This window comes from Neopsephotus bourkii, unplaced genomic scaffold (genome assembly GCF_033783945.1).
Source record: "Neopsephotus bourkii isolate Nb327-2 ecotype Australia unplaced genomic scaffold, CSIRO-AGI_Nbou_v1 NB_1749, whole genome shotgun sequence".
NCBI classification, from domain to species: Eukaryota; Metazoa; Chordata; class Aves; order Psittaciformes; family Psittacidae; genus Neopsephotus; species Neopsephotus bourkii.
The window spans coordinates 5,217,821-5,241,716 of NW_026902223.1; the positions used below are offsets into that span (position 1 = coordinate 5,217,821).

Genomic DNA, 23,896 nt, shown 5'->3' on the forward strand with positions numbered 1-23,896 from the left:
TTTTTACAGCCCTGCTATGTCCAGCACCTCAAACACAAGAATCCAAGGAGGAAATCCCAAGCTTATTTTCAGAAAGGAGAAACCCCACTGGAAACAACACACTTTTACCTTAATGTGGCAAGTAGTAACTAATGTACTCTCATTGCACCTCTGAAACCTATGAGCTGCTGAAACCGGGAATATCAAAACAAATAATTACTAATTAAATGCTTCTGAAGTGCACTGAAGATGAAAAGCATGGCACGTTATTACTAGCAGATAACCAGCATTTAAACAATGTTTGGTGTCTGATAATTTCATCACTGAAAACAAATTTCTGTCTTGCTAAAGGCTGCCAAAGTTGTTCTTCAGAGTTGAGATCAGATGTTTAAAATGAAGGGAGATTATAATCCATTAATTATTTATACAGTTTAATTTCTTTCAGTTATTTGTTATCCTTTCACTATTTTATACTAATTAATTTTCAAATTGAATAATAAACAAAGTTATTTGCCTGATGCATAAATCTCTCTGCCAAGAGCAGTTTTTGCCCTGTTTCCCATCCAGGATGCGGCAGTCTGGGATGTGCTGCTACCTCACTGATACACACCATCAGATGGTGCTTTGTTGACCCTTTGATCTGGGAAGTCTCCTTTCATTAGGCACCTGATACAGGGCATTAACTCTTCCCTCTTGCAGGTATATCTTCTCCTCACTGGTCAGGCAATTGCCATGATCTTTAGTCTATTTTTTATGAAGGCATGTTCTAGCACCTTTTCCTTTTAATGTCTCATTAGAACATAGTTAAGGAAGAGACAAGGAGAAGGGGGAAAACGTGAGCTGATGTTATAAAAAAAGATACTGCTTACGCCATGACAAAATAACCCTCATTTCCCAAATGCATCATGCTCAGAAATTACAGTGCTTTGCACTCTTAATGCCTTTTAAAATCATTCAAAATACCTCCTACCCTGACTTTCATTTTGGTGCAGTCTGACACAACCCTGAGGCAAGCCCCATCTAGGGAGGTATATATATATATATATATATATACACATGTGCTTGTGTACACATATGCATGTGTATATTTTACAGGGATGAAGAGGAAACCTGCTCAGATGAAGCGAGATAAATTCTCCGTAAATTCTTACCTTTTCCTACAGATAAGATCCTCACAACTGCACAATTTTACTTTCCACAGTGAAAAATACCTGGCAACAACACTGTGCTATTTTTCTACATGTCTGACCTACTATCTTCCAGGAAAAAAATCCAACCAGAATATCCCTGCACACACTATTTAAGACTTTTTAAAGCATTTGAGTTGTTGGGCAGTTGACAAAGAGGCACCATAACAGCTCTCGTTCTGCAGTATTTTCATGGTCCAGGGGTCTCTGACACAGCTTACAGCACACGGGATCAATTCATGCAGCTCTGGGTACTGCCCTGTTCTTCATTGCAAAGAGGTGACCAGAATGATCTCAGTTTTTCTTGGAAGCTGGTCAGGATGACAACTGTTTGACCCAGGACTGATGCAAACTGTACAGTATTAAAATCTACATTGTAGTCTCTTTTCCAAGCCATTTCTAAGAATACTTTCAACCACTGCAGAGATTCCCGATGCTTCTCAATCAGTATTTTCTCATCCACATCTCTCTTCTGTGATTCCCCAGTCCCAGCACTGAAAGTAAATAACCAGGGGGAGAATTCCTTATTTGCCTGAAATAGCTGTAACTCAGCTGTCTTGGGAGAGGTCTGAATAGTCCTTAGATTCCGCACATTTTTCCAGTGATTTGGGAAGCCAAATACGTCCTGACAGGGATGTCCAAGGGAATTTTAATTCACCATCAGCTCCTTCACATGGTTGGCATATCATAGGGTGTTAAGGGTGCGCTTGCAGGATCATATTCCTAGAGAGTGACAATTTTTCCCTGTAAATGAGTCCACCAGGACCTGGGTGAATTTGCTAGCCCTTAACAGTGTGTGGGCTCTGTTATGTCCCAGTACCCTGCTACACTCCTTAAGTGCCAAGAGGCTTTTATTATCAGCCCCCTCCAGCTTTTTTGCCTGTCTGCAGTGGAGATGTCAGCTCCTTACTCATTCCCAGCCAAATCAATCAGGGAAAACTTGGCATACAAATGCCCTCTCTTGTTGAGCATGAAGATGGCATGGCTCCATGAGGACTGAGTGTTGGCAGAGATCCTGCCAACATGTGACACTAGCTACCTGTTTCAATTAGCTAGATGATACCTTCCACACTGGTGACTCCTTCCTCGCACAGCTCCACCACTTGGATATGCTGTTTGCCATCTTGAGCACTCTCAGCTGCTTTTTCCAGTGCAGAAGGTCAAACACCTTACTCCCATAAATCTCAAAGGCAGCCCCATAGACTCAAAGCTCCAGTTTCTAGCATCTGGGATCCTGCAGCATGGAGAAGACATCCTCGGTAACCAGGACGCAGATCCCTTTGGAGGACTCAGAGTTCTTAATTGAGAAACTTCCCTTCATGGTGTGAGTCTTGCTGCTGTTGCCTGTCCCTAGAAAAAGGTCTTCATGAGGGGCTGGGTCACTAGTGATTGGTGGATTTGCCCATTGCTGGTGGGTCTAATGGGGCTCAGCGCTGCCTGCACCCAGCACCATAACACAGTGTTCGGCATGGCCTCCCTGGGGAGCTGTGCAAGGGCTTCAGCTTCAAGGTTGAAAATACATGCGTTTTTAATCAGCTGCTGTGCATGGAAGGAACATATAAAGCTGCCATCACCTGAAAAGGCCTATTTGAGTTTCCAGACTGGCGTGCAGCTGCTGGGACACATCGTGTCTAATTAGATCAGTCATGTTGTGTTAAGCTAATGCCAGTGACACAAGTGCAGAGACTCAAGAGAGCCTTTCTGTCCTGCAGTGACCACGCAAAAATGCAGAAAACAACGCGTTGTTTTCAATTACCTTGAGCATGAATTCTGTATTCCTTTAAAAGGCTTTTCGTGCCTTGAAATCTTGCTTGAGAGAAAATGGGCTTAATGGAAAACGAATGAAAACCAGAGTTGCAGTGAGTGCAGTGGACACATCTGCATCCACAAGGAAGAATTTGGTATCATTTTGATAACTGGAATAGCCGATGATATTTTTAATCCATTTCTTCAGCCATGTGGATTCCTGAACAGAGAACTTCAAAGTTCTGGCTACAGAAAAATCTTTTTAACATCTTGGCTTACACAAGATTTTTGGTTCATTTTGACAGGTAGATTCAGACCTGCAGTGACAACAACTGTTATTTACGAGCATATTCAAATGCTGTAATAACCCTAAAAGAAGTATGCTTGCAGAAATAGTGGGAAGCTTACAAAAGCTTGAAGCAAATGAAACCAATTCAGAACGTTTACTTTAGAAGATGATCAATTATTTCCATTTGTTCTTACCTTTTAACTGGCATGTTAAAATGATGAGTTCAGGCAGCCTGAAATCACCAAACCTTAAGAATGAGAAGAATCTTAGATGTCTTTATTTACCAACCCTCTTGTGGAGCCAAAACAGCAATTAAGGTGTGTTATAATTTCTTGAAGGAGAGGAATTAGTAATCACATTTTTTGTCTGGAGATGTTGCCATCATGACTACTGTTGCTTTCACCTACTTATGCTTGACTAAATCCTCATGCCTTTGAACATGCTTTAAATGTAATTTAAAACCTTTTTATATGGGGAAATTAATGTCCCCGTTATAGAAATCTAGTTCTTGGGTCTCCATCAGAAAATGCCAGCCTGGTGAAGGATGAAGAGTAGTAAAATGGCAGCAACTTGTTGGATAGGTTTTGGAGATAAAAGCCTGCCATGTACACTCTTAGATGAGCCTGAAGAAATGCAGAGCGCCAGGGACACAGGGTAGAGCAAAGCTGTGATTTTAAAGGCTTATTCAGCTTCCCATGGCAACACTGTCTTCCTCAGTACGAGTTCTTGCTCAAATTCTTTTGTCAGATCCAGAGGTTAAAACCCTCCAGAGTAGGAGGCTGCAGCAGTATCCCTTGAATGGGCCAGAGGGATGTAATGAAATCAATCCTCATAGCACACTACTTTTTCTATTTAATGTTTGGAGACCTTTTTAGACTCTCAGATGGGCATCAGAGTTCAGTCAGGCTTTTGCTTGAGGAATTTGACATTCACTCTTGGATAGCTTCACAACCTCTATTCATCTGATGTTCCTAGAGGATGCATATGCTGTAACATGTGCTTGAGTAACTCTGCAATTGTACCCACCAAGCTGCTTAAGCAGTTGCTCGTCTTGCGTTTAATTAGTGGTATCGTTGTAAGAGATGACTCAATTTGGTAAACGTATTGAAATAGCCCCAAATAACCATAACAGAAATCTAATCTTGAGCGTGTTACTAAGCTTATTACAGCAGTAATAAGAGAAAGAGATATGAAATAAGTGCTCAGAGAAAGATGCCTTTTTAAAGGAGCCTAACTGATTGAGGGTTGCCACCAAATTTCAGCTAAACCAAGATTCATTTTCTGGTGCTCTCAGAATACAGATTTTTAGCCCAAATAAACACTGACTAAAAGCAGGGGACTTACAAAGACTTTAAGTTGTACATTCCTGATACAGAATAGTACATTCCCTACATAGAATATGTAATATAACCTCAGTTAAGGACCACGATCATTTTGGATCTATGATAACATACTTGGTAAATAAAACAACACACTTCAAACTCTCTGACCCCAAAAGAAGCCATAGATGCCAGTATTTCTCATAGTTGGACCATATGCTAAGTAAATTAAAAGATTAAAATGTTACATATTGGTTTACTTACAGACCCTGCAAATTGCCAAATAAAACCCCAAACTCAGAAATGATGCTACTGTTCAGTCACATTTGTTTGACCTTTTTTAGAGAAACATTCTGGAGAACATAAATATCCAAATATGTGTTTTAAATATAAATCTCCCGTGAGGGAAAACATCAAATCAGCTTTTCTTATAGCACTGTTGCAGACTGACACCTACCAGCTGTTGAGCTCATTAGATCGCACCAGGCTTCTCTGCTTGCTTGGCACTGCTGCACAACCTGCAAGTTGATTTAGCTCTTCCTGAGCCCAGTCTCCATCCCAGCCCCTCTTTCACAGTAAGCTCTCAGCAATTGTCCTTTCTTAAACAAACCACTAACTACTCTTTACTGAGAGCCCATCTGTTGGGATTCGGTGGTTTTATAACAATAAGAATATGCTTGGATCTATCAGCATGTGCAGGTTTAGAAGGGATGGCTTCAATTTTTCAGGTCATTTATGTAATGGCAATGGCTGGCCTCTCATCAGCCCACAGGTTTAACATTTTAATGGGAAATGGAGCAGTCTAATTTTTGGAGGCTAAGGATAAACGAAGACCCCAGTGAATTCTGCATCAGATACAAGTATAAATTCACCACAGTGAGTATTAAAGCTATGTAGTCAAAACTGGAGCATCCCTTTCAAAATGGCAATACTGTGCCTCTGCTTAGTTATTTATATAATGGTTTAATCCTTGTGAAAAAGCTCCTAAAACATGGATGATCAAACCCTGTTTTTATAGGGACTTCAGCTGCTGCTGCACTGGAATGAGATGCCACTAGGAGAAGAATGAATAGGAAAGTTCTGCAGAAATTGTGACAGGCAAATACAGTGTCTGACAAAGAAACCAGAAGTAAACATTTCAGTGAACTCATATTTGATTTGAATCAACATAAAATAGCCCTTTTATGTTTTCTTCTTTTCTGATGCGATACCGCACTGCTGTTTAAGACTTTGTGATCCTTAGCTGAACTGTGCCCCATTTTTGTCTGATTATTTGCCCTTGCATCTTTAAACAATATTTGCAAGGGGCTATTTGTAATTCTAATAGGACACCCAAGCCTGCAAATTATAGTGCAGTAGTTCACACCTGCTGCATTTAACAGTTCTCAGCCTTCATCCTTATTCTAACAGCCCCATCTTGTGAAGCACTGCACTCTAAGTCTCTCCCAGGAGTGCCTTGCCGCTCCCTCTTCATGTTGGCATCTAATTGCTAAAGTAATCATGTGTGATTTTGTACACAAGAGAACCAAAATTTATGCAAGGGCCTCTTTCATAAAGAATATGGCTTCTAAAAAGTAAAAAAAAGACCATACTTGGCTTGAGATCGCAAGTTTTAAAGTCTGACAAGTATTAATGGTTTGGATGGCTATGCATTCACAAGCACCTTTTAGCATCCAAAACAGATGGGGAAAATAAGTGATTAAACCAGCACTATGACCAATTAACTAGTAATTTTAAAAAGAAGGGTAAAATCTTCTACATAAGCACAAGGGTGCCTGCGTGTGTGTTACCTTGAGAGGTGCTTAAGTCCTTGACTAATGCAGAATGTCACAGCCACGACCCTAATCTAAGTAAAGGGGAGCTGCTGGCTCCTACAGTCACCCTGTGAAACCACAGCAGTTTCCTGTGCCAAGCCAAACACATGTAGAGACCAAAGCCCCCTTCCAGCTCTCCTAGCCAAGCGTTGTCTTAAATCAGAACCCAAAGGAAGAGGATATTTGATGTTACTTTCATCTGATTTTTTTTTTCAGGTCCCAAGTAGTAAATTAACATGAAATTACTGCCTCAGCACTCCAACTTCCCTGCAGTGTCCTGGAAGAGAGAAGCACATTTCTGGACAGAAAAGGCTGAATTGTTTTCATGGTAGGAGGTAGTTATTCTGTAATAGATCAAGAAGTTTATGCTGGACTAGAACTGAATAGCTTTAATTAAGAAGCAAATTTTGCCACAGACCGAGATGCTGGTATATAATCAAGATTCATGTCCAAAGGTATTTTCAGGGATGGTTATTTATTGACTGGCATTAAGGTAGCATCTGAAGACCTTATGTTAAGATCAGGACTCTATTGTGTTGAATAGCATGTAAATATTTCCAGAAAGAGACAAATTCTCTTCAGTGAGTTTTCTGCAGAGGTTATAGGCAGCAATTACAGAGTGGAGAGGGAAGAAGGAAAAGGGAAGAGGGAAGACAGAAGAGGACAGTGTCTGCAGAGAAGGGGTTCAGTCTGTCTCCTGAATCTTTAGAGCTTTTGTTTATCTACAAAGAATCTCTGCAACAAACTCTAACACATTGTGCAACAGCTTAAAACCTTGGAACTCATTCAAACATCCTTCAAATAATTTTCAAACACACACAAGATTTTTTGTTTGTACTTTTTTAAATACTAAGGAAGAAAGAAAAGGATTTGCAATCTTGCTATAAGGCATCAGAGAGCAAATGCAATGTGCAGCAGCGAAGATGCAACGCACGGTCTGTTAAAATAAGAGCTTTACTCTCACAGGATATAAAACAAAAAAACCCACATTTCTCCTGTTGCTTTTACACTGCTTCCAAGCTAACCATTAGCTCACCCTAAATGCAGAAAGCTGTGGTCACAACATACAGACACAACCAGTCCGCTCTGCTCAAGCCCACAGCATTCCGACGACATGTGGCAAATACCGGTTTGTATTTCACACTTCATGGGAGCTGGATGGATGCACAGATCTGCCTGCACACAGACTCCTTGCAAGACCGAGATCCCGATCACAATTTCTAAAAAAAACGCAACAAATGAAATAAACACAACACAAAAATACCCCAAACCAACCCCGAGCCTCGATAAGAGAAACAACTGTTGTTCTACAAGTAGGAAAGCAAGGATGGGGTTGACCACACTGAGGGGCAGAGAGGACTTGCATGCTGTTGTGTAGATATGTGGGACCATTGCCAACTGTATAGATTTCTATCAGAACTAACTGTGCTTCTCTGAGCAATAGAAACATCTTTCATTCATATTATGAAGTAATAAAAACCAGAACAAAATAATTATTAGTGTGGTTGTAAAAGAGGATAAATCCCAGCAAACTCAATGAAAGTTGTGGATTACAATGAGTTACCAAAACCAAATAAAACTAATGAAAGCAGTATATTCTTTGCTCAATGTTTTCATGAGGCACAATTTTTAATATTATGTATTTACTAGTCTTTTCCTGGCAGAAAGCAGTATTTAAAATTAATGTAACTAATCTGAAAATCAGAGAGTTAATAGTGCTAATTCATACAACAGTTTAGCTAGGTCTAATTCATTTCATAGTTAAAAACATTCTATTAATGTTTAATACATGGAGGAGCTTTTAGTAACAAACTCTTTCTAATTACAGAATCTTTCTGACTATCCTCATCTGGCTGAATGTGTAAACCGAGTTGTTCTTAAATGCTCCAAGATCCCCTTTACAAGACTTGCATTAAAAAAAATGATGGAGCTGTGCAGTCATATAATTATTTTAAGCCTTAACATTTCAAAGGAGTTAAGAAATGTTAATTAAAACCTGATCCTACTCTTAGATCCATGCAGACACAGATAGTCTTTACCACTTAGCAGGATGTACAGCTCTGAACCACTCTTCTCACAGTTCGGTACCAAGAAATCATCATCAAACTCCAGCACCCTACATTCCTAGGTCTTTCCACCTGAAGTGATGGATAACCTTCAGGCTTTTTGAAGTTGTGGGGAATGGAAGGTTTTCTCCATTCTGAAAGTCATGCTGCCTATCTAAGTGCTCACACATTGATTGTCAGTGACTCACCTTAGATTTTGAAGTTTAAAAACTGAGACAGAGAATCATTTCTGCAAAAACCCGTTAAAGGCTGTTATCCCCTCTTGGTTGGCACAAGTAGGAGCTTGCTTCCCAATTACCTGTCTGCCACTATAATGATTAATTTCAGTGCTTTATGAACAGCATATGCAGCTCTTCTATGTTTAGATAAGAGATTACAAGGACTATCAATCCTTATGCTCTTGTGTACAATATTAACACTGCCTAGAAGTAATCTATCTCTATGATGGACTAGTATTTCTAAAATATATTAGTAGTAATTCCATTCCTGCAAGGAATCTAACCTACCAGGTATAGTTTAGAAATGTTTTGGGCTGGTTATTTCTTCTGCCAAGTTAAGGACATAATATTTGAGGATAAATAGTCGCAGGGCCTATAGAGATCTGAATTGGAGCTTGCACATGAGGCTGTTGAGTTCTCTCTTTGCCCTTTTGTTAGGAGGATCAGCATGGTCTGGAAATGTGAACTTTCTAAGAGGCATAGGAAAGGATTAATACCCTGAGTTCTAAGCTTAACCCTGCCAAAGGGAATCAGTGAGTTCAGAAAAGGTATTTCATGACTCTACCCATCTTACACAAATCATAGAAAAACATTTTGGCATCTGTCATGGCATTCACAGACATAATTGTTATAAAGGTCCATATATGTGCTCAGTATTTAAATGGTCTTAGCGAAGCAGCGGACTTTAAGTGAATCAAATAATAATACAGTATGCTGGGTGATAAAACAGTCTCTAAAAATATTATAGATATTTAGGATACATCATGTGCTATGAGGGAAGTATCTTTGGATAAGCAGCTTTGGAGTCTTTCATTACAATGGCTGTCAGGTCCCTTTCGATCTCCTATAAAAAGCTTCTCTGACTCCTGTACCAAGTCAGTGCTCGTTAGTTAGCTTGTTCCAGAACTATACCCAGACAACATGTCCATGTTCAGACCATCTCCTCATAAAATCACAGATTCTGACATTTCATTTCATATTCAGACAAAACGTGTCTAACTATTAGCTCTGGTTTGAGATGTGCTGTATCTCCTTTTACTCTCATGACAGCTCATCCAGGAAACCCACAATCAGCTTCAGTTCAGCACAGCACTTGGGAGGTTTAAAGAAATAGGAATACACCCTTCCAAGGCAGATGATACTCTCAAAGCCAAGGAGCTGTACTGACAAGATGCCAACGTCTTGTGGTCAGCACAGTGGTGAGTCCCAGCTACGCAGATGCCAAGTTCCAAGTCAGTAATGATACCAGTGATAAAGAGCCAAATCCTGACATCCTTCCTCACTTGAAGTGATAATTTATTCTGATTAGTCTTATTGCAGCGCCAGACTGAGCTCTGTGGACTCCCATGGGTGAGCAGCAACTCTCATCAGCCGTTACACATAGGTTTGACTTTACTAAGGGAATGAGGTGGCTTGAATGAGGCCCCTCTGGACCAGCTAAGTGCTACTCAGTAAGAAACATATAGTCAGCCTAGGAGAATCCAGCTCTGTGAGGTGTTAAACATCTCCTGCTAGTGCTCACAGAAGAACAGCACAGTTACTTGACTACTTAGAGGGTAGCTTAGTAGGATTTACTGATAAATCCCTAAGCAGAGCATACCCTAATGCCTGTTGAAAATCAGTGGTGATTTTCAGCCATTTGGCATTTCGTACTAGCTACACACCTACATCTTAACAGTTTGAACAGCAGGTTTACAAATGGACTTAGCACCTAAAATCCCCTTAAAGCAATGAGAAATGAAAAAGCATAGCTCTTTTTAGGATGTGACTCTTTCAATAAAAGCTGTTGGGATTGTCAGTGTCATGTAACAGCAGTGCAGTAGCTATAAACTAATTCCAACAGGAGGAGGAGTTGCTTCATGTTAAAGCTACCGTGTTCTCTGCTAAACACGCAGTAAATAACTCATTTCAGAGCTGCAGTTCCAAACATTTGCACACGAGTGTTTTAAAGTTTTCTAAATTATTCCTAACACTTGCATATTGGACAATACACGAATCTGCTTTCTTCTGGGTTTTTCCTCCCTCCTCCCTTTTGTGTTTATGTATCTGCTTGCAAAAACACCTCATACATAATGCAGCGCAATAAACTGCAGCACGGAATGGCTGTGTAGCCTTGCCCATGTGTAAATAGCACGAGAATCCATTACTCACAATGTATCCTTCAAGCGCAATTCAAGTTTGACAAACACTAAACAATTTGAACCGATGGCAGAAAACAGCGCTTCCTTTGAGTGCCTTTTAGGAAGCTCATCATCAAGCTATTCTTCAGAAATGCTGGGCAGAATTAATGATTTCCGTTAGGTAAACGACTGTGTGCTGAAACAATGCTGAGGTACGCCATTAAGCATTGTCTTTGGTAAGAGGGAATGTCGCTTCCCATTTCCAACATTTGTCTTGTTGGCTTGTTCTAAAGATCTGCCTCAATCGCAGCTGCTTTGTGATGTGTGTGTGTGTGTCTGGCTGTGTATGTTATCTAGCATAATATTACTGTATGATTAGAATTTAAATCACAGCTTTTCCTTCTGTGAGGTAGCACAGACTCATTTGTGCTTCATTTACGTAACTGAAGATCAAGTCCATTTGCTGTTAAAACATATGTCTTAGTTCTGAACACTTAAAACAATCGGCACCAGACCACCATAGGTTTAATGCATGGCATTTTTCTCTTCTACTACCATAGATCACAAGTTACTCTATTAAAACCAGGCTCTATCCAGACAACGCTAATTTAGAAACAGGATCACTATATTTAAATCTTTCTTCCATTTCCATACTAAAGAGTAAACACTGCATAGAAACAGTGATTCATATTCTAGACTACCAGAATTTAAGTACTTTGCAAGAATAAGACATGAATTACACTAGTTTGAGACACTGCATGATGATCACTGAGTATTTTTCTCTTTAGCTGTGATTAGCGCCATCCATGATAGCCTACAGTTACACCAGTGCAAACTGAACTTTATCAGTTTGTTGGGAACTTCAGTGACTTCTTTCAGGAGACTCATAGTGGCAGAAATTCCAGCAAGAAATTGGCTTTCCTTTTTACATTTTGAACTACGACAATTTTCCCCAAATGTGGAAATGTAAATACCTCAGCCAGTTCTGACCAGATTACTGATCAGATCTAAGCGATCAAAGTGTGTTTCTTACAACTGCTGACAGCAACAAGCTGCAAGGATACATCCTCTGACAAACACACATCACTGCTCCTGATGTGGCTGACAGCATTTCAAAGAGTTTCTCATAGTTTCTACCTAACAAGCTGCAAAACCTCCCCATGGCCAGATGATAAGTTCTTTAGAAGGAACCAGAGAAGGACTGTTTCACATTGTGACAAGTATCAATCTATAGATAGGCAGGTAAATCTGTGCATGGTGGGAATATCTATCAGGTAGCAAGGAGGAGTTGAGAAACCATGTGCCATACTCAGTATAAAGCCCAGCCTTCTAGCAAAAGGATCTCTAGTAAATGACAAATAAAGGATTAACTGCCTGGAACACTACACTCTCTATCCCAGTATTTATAGCTTTTCAAATTACTAGCTTTTTAATTAACATTGAAAGATCTGAAATCACCTAACTATTGTACAATAATTATATTAACAAATTAGAGAAATGAAAATTAAAATTCAGCTGCTCTAATAGTCTGTTTAGAAATGTGCAAATAGAGTTGATGCTTTCTAATAAATGCTTCTCAGATGTTATGTTTCTAAATGAAAAGAGAAAATGTACCTTTATAGTATTCCTTTAAGAGCTTTGGCCCTCATTTGGAACTAATCAGCAAATACAAACAGCACTCACAGCTTTGGAAATACCTGTTCCTTAACCTCACTCCAGTTATAACAGTTTCCTAAATTACAAATTGTATACTGGGAGAGCAATTTTACACCAGAGTTCTGGATATAGTCAGCTTCGATTTCTCTCCTGTTTTCTCCCTGTCTGTATACCTATGTGCTAGTATACGTACATATGCACAAGGAAGGACTATGTAATGCTAACTATGCATCAGTTATGTACACATTCAGAAATGCAGCTCTTCCCTTTCTAGCCAGCCAAATACACACATTTTCCCACAAAAAAATAACCAAAAGATATCCACGGCAAGCAGGCATTTACACAATCCCTGCAAATAAGATGCCAAAGCAAATGGGTAGTGTTTGTGGGAAGGACCTATCAAGCTTGCTGATTTTGCAAACAGGACAGTTCAGAATGTAAGAAGGGGAACAAGAACAGCCTGTGCTGGCTGAAGGATCAGTTGGAAACCAAACCTCCAAGCCTCCAGGTGTGATGCTGGAGAAGAAGTGGCAAGAGAGCTCTATATTTGGAGCTGCCTGCTTTAATCTAAGTTGATATTTTATGATAAATGCATGGGCAACGTATGGTGTCCAACCACTTCATGGGCATAAACATTAACCATTTTGCAGGGGCCCAGAAAAGGTTTATGTATCACTTACATTTAACAAAAGGCTAATACTGCTGATTAATGGGGTGCTGTTCAAACAGTTTACAAGACCAATATTCTCCCTGAAGTAATCACAAAGAGCTAAGTATTAGCTTTTATTTAATTTCACTGTCTGTGTGATGATACATAGCTATGTGAGAAGATTCCTGCCTTAAGGAGATTACATATATAGTCTCATAACTTCAGAAAAGTTATTCCTAGGTTACTCCAGTGTAACAGCGAAAGCAGACATAAAAACGTATTTTGCCATATAATCCAATCTTCCATACTGAAGTGACTGAAGAACCCAAAACATGGTTTCAGGGGTCCCAAAAACATCTGTTTGTTTTAGCTCACACATAGTGGAAGGAAGTCTGTAGATCATGCTGTAATCAGATTACTACAAGATTTATTATTAATTGTTCCTGCATAAAAAGGCAGCAGTATGTGTGGTGCTGAATTAAGTACAGCAGGGAAAGGTAATCCCTGCCTGACGTATTTTACTGTATAAATACATAAGCACTATAACTGGCATAGGGACCCAGCAAAGAAAGCCTCTGGTTTTTTGAGATTACATTTATCTGCATCTTGGGAGACAGACTTCATTTTAGCTGATGTGACTTGACACTGGTGCCTTCCTTGGAATTAGTGAGCCATTATTTATGATCTACACACTCCCCCAACTGTTGCCATTGCAAATCTCAAGGTACCTGAACAGGGAAAGGGGCTGTGGCTTTGTTACCCAGTCTGTGGATCAGCAATTTGTCTGCAGGAGATGCACAAAAGCAAGCCTGAAACACACTGGAAAAGCTGGCAAAGAACATTCTGAGTCCACTGCCTGCTGTAGAGCAGTAAAAGGGATTGCTTGTGCAAAGAAACAGCATCCCTCTGCAGCTGTGATAAAGGAAAGTACTTGCCTTATCAGGCAGGGAGGTCCTGAGATCTGCTGCTGCTCCTGTATCTGACCTGATACCTTCTCTGGACAAGTAGCTCAGGACTGAGCCATAAACAAGCCTGGAGGCAAAGCCATGGCCAAGCTGATCCATAAACACTGCTGAGTTTTTTGCTCTGCGCATCAGCAAACTCAGTGCTCTACCATTCAGCTCCTGAAAACCCCAGGGGGAAAAAATCCACATGTGGAACCTTTTGAGGAACAGGTGAGGGAACAGTTGGAAGGAAGTGGAAGGAAACCAATTAAAGGGGCTTGTCTGCGTCTACCGGAACATTAATAGCCTGACCAAATTCATTTGGATGTTAAAGTTGCAAAGCTCAAGCCTTTGCAGGAGCTGCTCAAGTTGGGTGAGAGGGCTGTGTTTTTTCCTAGTGATGAATGTGATAAGGTGCAAACTGAAGGTCCAACAAAGACACAGACTTAGTAGTGCTCTAGTGCTAGCAACGTACACAAGACACAGTACCTGAGAAACACTGAACCTCATGATTCAGGGGCTGATGTAGGTAAGAACCTACAGAACTGCCTTGTCTCGATTGCTATTCATCAGATTTGTGTTGTGTGCACTGGTGGGAAAGCTCAGTACACAGTATTTAAATTGCAGTTTTACTGCTGCAGGATAAGACTGAAGAGAGCAACTAAAAAGCAGTGCACTGCCACGCATTCACAGAGAAGCTGCTCCTGAAGCCTGCTCAGTAGCGCAGCCTTCTCCAAGTAACTTGTTGGTTTCTATGTTTTCATTTTTGGGGAAAGAGTTCCCTGTATATTTTATAAATGTGAGCAATTGTGTACAGCTCACTTTCTAATAGTATGACACAGCAACCTTAACAGTTCTCTACTGTCTCAACTCATACCTGCAGCAAGGATCAGGAGAAGAAATCAAACCACTCCTCTTGACTACAACCTCATCCTATTTCTAGGTGATTTATAGGAATAGAATAAACTGTGAATATGCTGGCCCCTACTCCCTGTTCCTAAACCCCATGGCTGGTCCTACTTATAACTCCTACTCTAGCTCTATGACATATTCTAGTGACCATTGCCCAGAAATATTTCACACTCTTCTTGTTTCTTCATGTCTAAGATGATACAGGAATAAACCGAGCCCTTAAGATACTACTACATCAAGATTTCAGCTTAACCAGAAGCTTGACCAGTGATCTCCATCTATCATGGAAGAAACTGAAGACATTCACCTGTAATAGTTTCAATCAGTGTTCAAGATATTTCAACAATCCACTCTGAAAAGCATGTGAATGAATATGAATTATGTCGACTGAGATCTTGGTATTTAGAATATTGTATCAGCAGTTCCATTCCCTTACAGAATCAACTGATTCATATAGGGGTTTTATGTCCTTTTTAAATAACTGGAATTAGTCATTGATGTGGGCAGGATGCTATACTTCCTGGGTTTATATTCTCATTAGCAACAGTTAATCCTGAGCATCCCATTGGAATGGTGAACCACAGGGCAAGCAACGTGTGAAGTACAGTACCACTTTTTAAGGATCTAATCATGACAGATTCTATCCCTCTACTTTTCCCACATCCCCAGTTCCTTCTTCCAACATGCATCTTTCACTTCACTAGCAGAGTCATAAAACTGCATGCTCATATAAAGCTCATCCTGGTACTACTGAGAGTCATTAGTGCCATTTAGAATCCATAGGGTTGGTAAGTTACAGGCACTTGAAGAAGACCTTAAATCTTAATGAATGAAATTCAAGCACAGTGGAAAAAAAAAAAAATCAAAGTAAAAAGGCAGCTGTGAACTCTTCTCAAGATCCTATCCACCCACATACACATGACCAGCAATGGCTGAAATGATGGTGAAATGTTTCCCTTTGGACCTGAATCCTACCTTAGCTGCTTTTAATTATTACACTTAAATGCAGAAGAGTTTTAACTGTCAGCTTTAAACACCCTTTTAAAGATAACTGGAGGGAGTTGAGATCAGGAAAAGAAAGAATTAAATAAGCTTTCTGCCTTTTCCAATCTTTGTTGCTTTTCCACCCAGTGCCCTGGTCTTTCATCCTCCCCTGTGCCTTTTCAAGAAGGTTCATTAACAAGCATCTTCAGAAAGAATAAGAAAAGAGGATGGAGCATACGATTGCTGGCAGACTGAAATGCATGTCTACAGCATTTCAAGAAAAAAAGAATTCTGACAGGGTTGGGATCTGTATGTTGCTCATAAAAAATAACTATTTTGAAGGTGTTTTGTTTGTTTTTAATTCAAGAGTCAACTTGGAGACTCACTCAGGATATTCTCTTTGATAGGTATGTGAAAGGACTCTGCAAATCTGTGCTGGTACTTGGTTTCCTGATGAGAAGGTTCCCAAGCAACATACAGTTATATCGAGGAGTCAGTCCCTGGTTTCTACAAAATCCAGGAAAAGACACAGGTCTTGAGGAATTCAACCCACAGGCTGCACTGTAAGTCAGTCAGAATAAGTGGCCTAGCTACACCAAAAGATCTGTACAGGGTTATGAACAGAGTAAAGGAACTGAGCTTCAGCTTGCCATAGCCAGTGAATCAACCTTGTATTTTAATTTCCTTGTATCTTTCCTGAAGTTAAAGTTTAAAAAAGAAAAGAGAAAAGAAAAAGATCTGCAACTCTTTCTACTAAGTAGTGATATCTTGCTCTCAAAGCACTGCCTTAGTTCTATTGAGCATCCTTGGCCTTTTCCAGTATTTCATTCTGTGGATTCATTTTTACGTGGCAGGCTTTCTCAGTTGAACTTTATGGAAGGACATTATTTCCTCCTCTAACTTTTTAAGAGCATACACCAGGAGAAGCTAAAAGCAGCCTTACAATTTCCCAGACTAGAGCGTTCCATTGCTTTATCTCTCAGTCAACCTAATAAGCCAGGAGGGAAAAGCAGCAGTGTAATGGGCAGGAAAACCAAAATGAATCAGCACCCAAAAAAATATCAATAAGGACATATACCTGGCCACACATTAGGAAAGTTAGTATGTGATCAGGTCATTCAGGACCTGCAATTTTCATTCTTGTAACCAAAGGCATAGTCACGGGCCCAGAATGCCCACATCTGTCTTCAAAAGTTGCCATCAAGGATTTGTTAAAGGATAGTCAGCATAAAATCATAGAATCACAGAATGGTTTGGGTTGGAAACGACCTTAAGAGCATTGAGTTCCACCCCCCTGCCATAGGAATGGACACCTCAGACTAGTCCATGTTGCCCAAGGCTCTGTCCAACTTGGCCTTGAACACTGCCAGGGATGAAGCATTTACCACTTCTTTGGGCAGCCTGTTCCAGTGTCTCACAACCCTCACAGCAAAGAACTTCTTCCTTATATTTAACCTGAACTTAACTCTGTTTAGGTTTAAAATCATACATACTTAAACATACACCAGTGAGTTATGAAGGAGCAAGAATACAATAAAAGATTCAACCAAACTCATCAGAATTTTAACTGACATTTCTACTGCTAGCTGCAACTAGTTCCAAAACTATAGCATCCCCTGAGTACTGCAAAAAAGTCAGGCCTATTTATTGTTCTGGGAAAAGAAGTACATTGGCAGGCATGTCATTTAGTATTTGGATTACCATTGTGCCATCCATTAGTGAAATCATAAATATTTAGAAGAGTTAAGCTATTATATGTGCTGGGGACATAAACATCCTAAAGGTTCCAGCTTGCTCTGCTGTCATTAGGACAATAATACTTTTACCAAAACCAGCTATGTTTTCACCTAGTTAAGAAAGCAGCAGTATGATATTTGCTCACCCTTCCAATTAGGGAGGAAGTAGATATGATGTAGAAAAGCTTATTTGGATTATACTCTGCCTGACCTTTTAAGGTTGCTGCATTCTTATTCACTGCTTCTTGGACATCCACAAATTAATATGCTTATTTTTGCTAGAAAGATGAAACCAAATCCATAAACAGAGAGTTCTTTTCCCTGACTTTAACGTGAAACATTTACGGTTTCACTCATACCATTTAATGCCCGTCTATCAGATGTGTTTGCAGGAGGAAACACACATAAACAAACAAACTACAGCCCCTTGGGCACCAGTGTGGCTCCTGATCTGGGACAACAATTTATTGCGCTAAGTTAGGAGTCTGAGCACTGATAAAACCAGCTTGTGGTCCTCAAAAAATATAGCTACTTTAGCAAGATTACAAAAGGGTCATATAATCAGATTGAAGGAGTCCAACTTAAAATTCTCAATACAATGATTAACAATCGTTCATGACCTCTCTCATGGCATCAAATCCTGGTTTTCTTCCAGTATACTCTAGTCTTTTCACTTACCCCTGGACTTTTTAATTACTGAACCCTACTCTATGTAGTGACCCTCAGGAATTTCTAACGTATTATCTATTATGTTACCAGGATGCTGACTTCAGTGGGTCTTTTATATGTGACTGTCACAAAACTAAAGAAATAGGTGATTACCTGAACCTAGATTTTCTGGTAGCAGTAGTTACGTATTAGGAACCACTTACATTAGCCAAAACCAAGGCAAACACCACTTTCCTCATTCCAATGGAAACAGAATTTAAGCTGCCTCTTCTGCAAAATACATTTTCTTTTTCAAAAAAACCCTGATGTGAATTAGACCATATTTTCTAGGTCAGTGGGGGAAAGAGCACTCAAGATGACCCACAGAAGTGCATTCTCAGGTAGAGTTACACAGAGTTATGCCATCTAACTTTCATGCTTCTCCAAGTGCTTGTACCAAAATTGAGCCTGTTCTTTGCCATCCCATAACAGCCTTTCTTCTCAGAATTTATAAAGCAGGGAGAAAACAGTCTTGTCTGCCTCAGTTGGGTCCTGCATCATTGCCAGGGGCTCTTATGTGCCCAATAACGCACATTTAATAGGTATTAAACACTTGGAAAAGAGAGAGCAGAGAAGCTTAATTAACTTTGTTTAAACCAGTAGAATGCCTGCTGCGTTTTAGGGCTCCAAGGTGCTACTGAAATAATAACTATAAACATCCTCCAGAGGAAAGATGTTAGGTGGGCAAGAACAAAAGGAGATGCACAGACACAGAAAATGTCCTTAATAATGCAATCATATGGTGAAACAGCATCATTATCGTAGCAGATGCTGGACTGACACACACCTGATTCCTATCATTTGTCCAGTTGCCTAGTTTGCAATATACAATTGCTTCAAGGCACTACCTGAAGTATCTGTGATGGAGAGGTTCACACATCAGTCCAGAACTTCAGCTAAAACCCTAGTCTTGTTCCCACTGAGGAGCCAGGAAAGAGACCGGAAATCAGACTGAGCTACAAGGACACAGAAACATCAATGTCCATGTTTGAACATAAGAATGCAGTAAAGGTAAACAATGACTGTCACTGATGTGAAGAAGCAAGCCATGTAACTGAATGGCATGATCCTTGAAGAAACTTACATCCTTCTGGGTGTTTAAAGTGAACATACATTCCTGAGATGTACTACAGGCAGTTGAAAATCCCAGATGCTATTAGTTTCTACCACAGAAAGGCAGGCATCACCATGGTGCTTAAACCATAACTTAAGAAGATGGAGTAACTGAAAAGTCAAGTCTCAAGATTGTCATGAGAAAACTTAATCCATCTTTAAATCTTACTTTTTTTAAAAAACAAACAGAATTTAAATACTAAAGCTAAGTCTACAAATTCCTAAGCAGTTGGATTAGTATGGACAAAAGCTCAAGGTCTGATTCTCTCTATGGCAAATTAGAGAACAGCACTACAGGCTTACATTTTCATTGCAAATGTAAAGCATCTTCATGGATTGAAGAACTAGGACACCCAGAACCGACAACAAAGGCTGTTATCTATAACAATCCCAGTGCTATGCAGGTCTCAAAACACACATCCTTCCTCAGTACTTTCAGGAATAACACGTACTGGACCACATACTTGCTGCCTTAGTTGAACTTGGAACAAAAAATGACTAGTGTGTTTTGGTTTGGTTTTAATTCATTGTTTAAAAAAGAGGCATGAGAATTGTGAAATACATTTTCAGGTAGGAACATTTGGAAAGTTATCCATGCATAGAAAACAGGCACTAACTGGCTGTAGGCAAAGATTCAGATGCTCACTCCCAACATACAAACACTGCATAATGTGGCCAATTAGTTTCAGTTAGTTGTTTTGTAGCAAAGTACACTTACAGATGGGAGCATATATCTGGTCCCCTGGCAAGTGCGACTAGATCTGTGCTAGCATTTGTGTTTATAGACACAATTCTTTTCTGTGTATCTGCTTTCTTTTGGGCCTCTTTTTGATTAAAAGGACTGTAAGAAAATTTACTGCACCTTGTGTTTGTTTACTTTCATGCCACCGGAGAGGTACAGTCAGTAGGCAGGGAAGCCTGTTCTCTGATGTATCCACTGATAATTGATTTTAAATAGTGATCAGTAATTCATTTGATAAACAGTATTCCGACATTCAGAGCTGCAGTAGTAGCAAATGTAACCTTGAAAATTATTCAAAACCAGCTGTCCAAAGTCACAGCAGTTATTATACGTCAGGAATATATAGAAGGACAGTAATCCATTGAGGCTTCCAACACTGTCACATATTCAAAATACAAGACGTATTTTCCCCTAAACTGATAAGAAGTTGCTTTATGTATTACTGTGAATATGTAGGGAGAGCCACCGCTTCCCAGTAACAAATGCTTTAATGGAAAATATGATTAGTCAAAAAATCTATTAAAACTCACCAAAAGAATAGCATAAATAACTTCACTAAAGTTAAGCAAACCATGACCTCAGGTTTATGATTTGAAATCCAGAATAATCTGTCTGACTTCTATACATTTACACCTGGCTTTCACAGCATAAGTGATCAAAGTACTGTCCCTTCTTTTTTTCTCAGGGAGATGATAAAATCCTAAACCATCAAGATTATTACAGGCAACAATGAAAAAAAAAGACTCCAATTATTAGTTTTCTGGAGCAAAGGAGCTTTTTCCAAAATTGAAAACATTCTGCAGGATATATCAATTTTGACAAATTTCATTTCAAGACAAAGCAATAAGACTGAAACATTCTGATTGTAAGAGTAAAATAGGTCCTTTGTGTTTCTAAATGGGATTTCCATTTGGTTTTGTTTTGTTTCCTATTTATTGTATATAGAGAATCGTATATATTGTATACAGAAACTTGTACATATGGTACACTGTGATGATATAAATATCAACTTAAAGTTCAAAAAGAGTTCACACCCCTCTCCTAATACCTTAGCAATGTTACAGCACCAAAGTGGAAGGTTAGTTTCCAGAGAAATCCCTCACTATTTTCCTGTTGACTAGCTTTTGGCAAGAAGGATGTAGTGGGTCCTCATTGTGAGTTTCTTCGCTCACTCCTTGCATTGCATAGGAGACAGATTTTCTGGAAATGCTGGATTCTAGCCCAGACTCCAAAGGCCCAGGCAACTTTTAGTAGGAAAACCCATGCCTCTGCTGTACTATTATAATTTTGGATACTCTTTTCCATTCCATTTTACCCTATTCAATGGGATGTGTTAATAAATGTTATTTTTACGTATTCTCTGGAGTCACAGACTTGGAAGATGGCTTTTCTCCCCTCTTTTTTTCCTTGCTGTGGAATCCATTCTGCCAGAGCTGCACCACTAGGAGAGTATCTTAATGGGGTTTCAGAATGAACAGTGTCCACACGCATGAAGCAGATTTGCACAAAAGAGAGTATACGCCTCTTTCTTGTCAAACCCTTGAAGTTTGCTGCTTCAGGATCTGAAAGGACGAGAGAAAGAAAAAGAAAGCCACAACCACTGTGAACTTTGATGATGCACGTTTGGTACCACAGCTTCTCTCAACTTGGCTTGGCTTTAGAAGCTGCACATTTTTAGAGCAGTTTTTCATACAGAGAAGCACACATCTGCATAGAGTTTCACTGCAACTGTTAGAGAAAGTTTTAGATTGTCCTTATCAGATGTAATCCCAGATGAGAAAACAAAGTAGCACATCAAAAAGAATCTGATGAAACATTTCCCGTGTCATGAAGGTAACAGCAGTATGCGATTGCTGGCTTCTGGTTCAAAAGCATGCCATGAGCATGCTTGTCAAAACAACCTGTTTGAGGACTGAGGAAGATTAGTCTCTTAGCATTTCAGGTGGCCTGTTCCTGCAGTGTTAGAGGAATTACAGAAATTACAGCAAGTGTATTAAGAGATGCCCTGCAGAAGTGACAGTCTCCAAGGGAAAAACTACAGAGAGATGGTCTAATATCATTAGTTCTAAAATTACTTGAAATTTAATAAAATATGGCTCCAAATTCACTAGCAGAGGCAGGGCTGAAACCCCCAGCTGTTACTCTTTCATCACTGCCCAAACCTGTCTCACAAGCTCCTGTTTGCAGCCCTGGGAACACCCAGTTTCTTAGAAGCTTGCCAGAGTTAATAGCCTGGAAAACTCAAAAACCTAATTACGGACACAAGTTGGTCACAGACACTATCCATTCTCCACACACGGAATTAGAAAACGTTCCGTCGAATTCAGCTTTGTTGTGTGCACTAACTAAACACATCCATGTTTTAGTGTCATTTCCCCAGCGTGCATTCGATTTGTATGGATCTACAAGATAAGCTGCCCCTTCTAAAATCTTAGTAACAAACAGCATCTTTGGGATCAGAGCTCTGTGTGTGTGAACCAAGGCTGCATAGACTGACCTGAGAGAATCCGCCACCACTGACACAGGGAAAAACATCTGTGGTGGGGAAATGAAGTGTTTTCAGCCACCAGCAGTACCCAACGAGTACACAGCCAAGCTGGGCCCCCATCTGATTGATACTTTCCTAAACGCTGCAGTCACCTCTTGATAGTCTCGGTTCCTAGCAGACTCCATTTTGGGAAACTCAGTGAAAAAAGGGTGGCAGGATCACTCCATCAAACGCAACTACCACATTAACTGCTTTCTTTCCAAGGCTTCATTGTGCTCTTTACTTATTCATTTGATTAAAATAGTCATACTCATCAGCACGAAGCATTACCTGCTACTATTAACAGCAACAATTATCTGTTGAAAACATCACTGATGTTAGGGCTTTGCAGAACTGTCTGTCTGCCCTTGGTGTGTTTAACAAATGCTTATCCAGACTGATATTGACTGTATATTTCTGGTTTACTGCTGCTTTTGATTTGACAGTTGCTGGCAATTCTGCTGCTGATTTATTTATCTGTTGTACCCCTGCTGTTTGTTCAAAGCACTACTTCCACAGAGTTTCCAGGCAGTTCAATATAACCTGCCTCAATCAACTTTCCTATTTTCTTTTCTTTCTTTCAATAGTCCTAAAGTCCCAGGCACCCATTTTTCAACTAAGGACATTCTTTTCAAAGGGTAATATATACTATTTTTTAAGAACACTATACTGCTTTACCTGTAACAGGAGAGTCATCTGGGGATAGCTTCAGAGACTCCTGCATGGCGATTACCCTCTTTCAGACGGGGAGTCAGAAGCAAACTCAGTAGTGCAAGGACATTTGTTACTCTCTTACAGACTCCTGTGTCTCTGCAGCCATCAATGTTCAGAGAAGGGAATACCAAAAAGGCTGCAATTTAGAAACCCAAGCTCACAAACAAAAGCCAACCCAATCAGCTATTTATAGCCTGCCTGTAGCGTGACAATATCTAATCTGTGCAGTGCTTGCTTTCTCTCCAGCAAATCTCAATGCTATTCAAAACCAACATGGAATAATGAATGACAGCATGGCTGCTCACAAGTCTCCACCAAAACAATTCAAGAAACTGAATTAGATTTTCAACAACACAAAGATCCTGCAATCCATCAAAGTGATGTAGGCATTATAAGAATTAAAAATTGTACCCTTTAGCTTGCATGAACATAACTTACAGACTATCAGGGACTATTTATCCCACAACAATATC

General features: G+C 39.8%; 1 pseudogene; it reads right to left on the reverse strand.

The window, feature by feature from the left end:
• Positions 1–1,398: 1,398 nt before the first annotated feature.
• On the reverse strand, positions 1,399–23,433 carry LOC133225145 (kinesin-like protein KIF2A; annotated as a pseudogene).
• Positions 23,434–23,896: the final 463 nt, after the last annotated feature.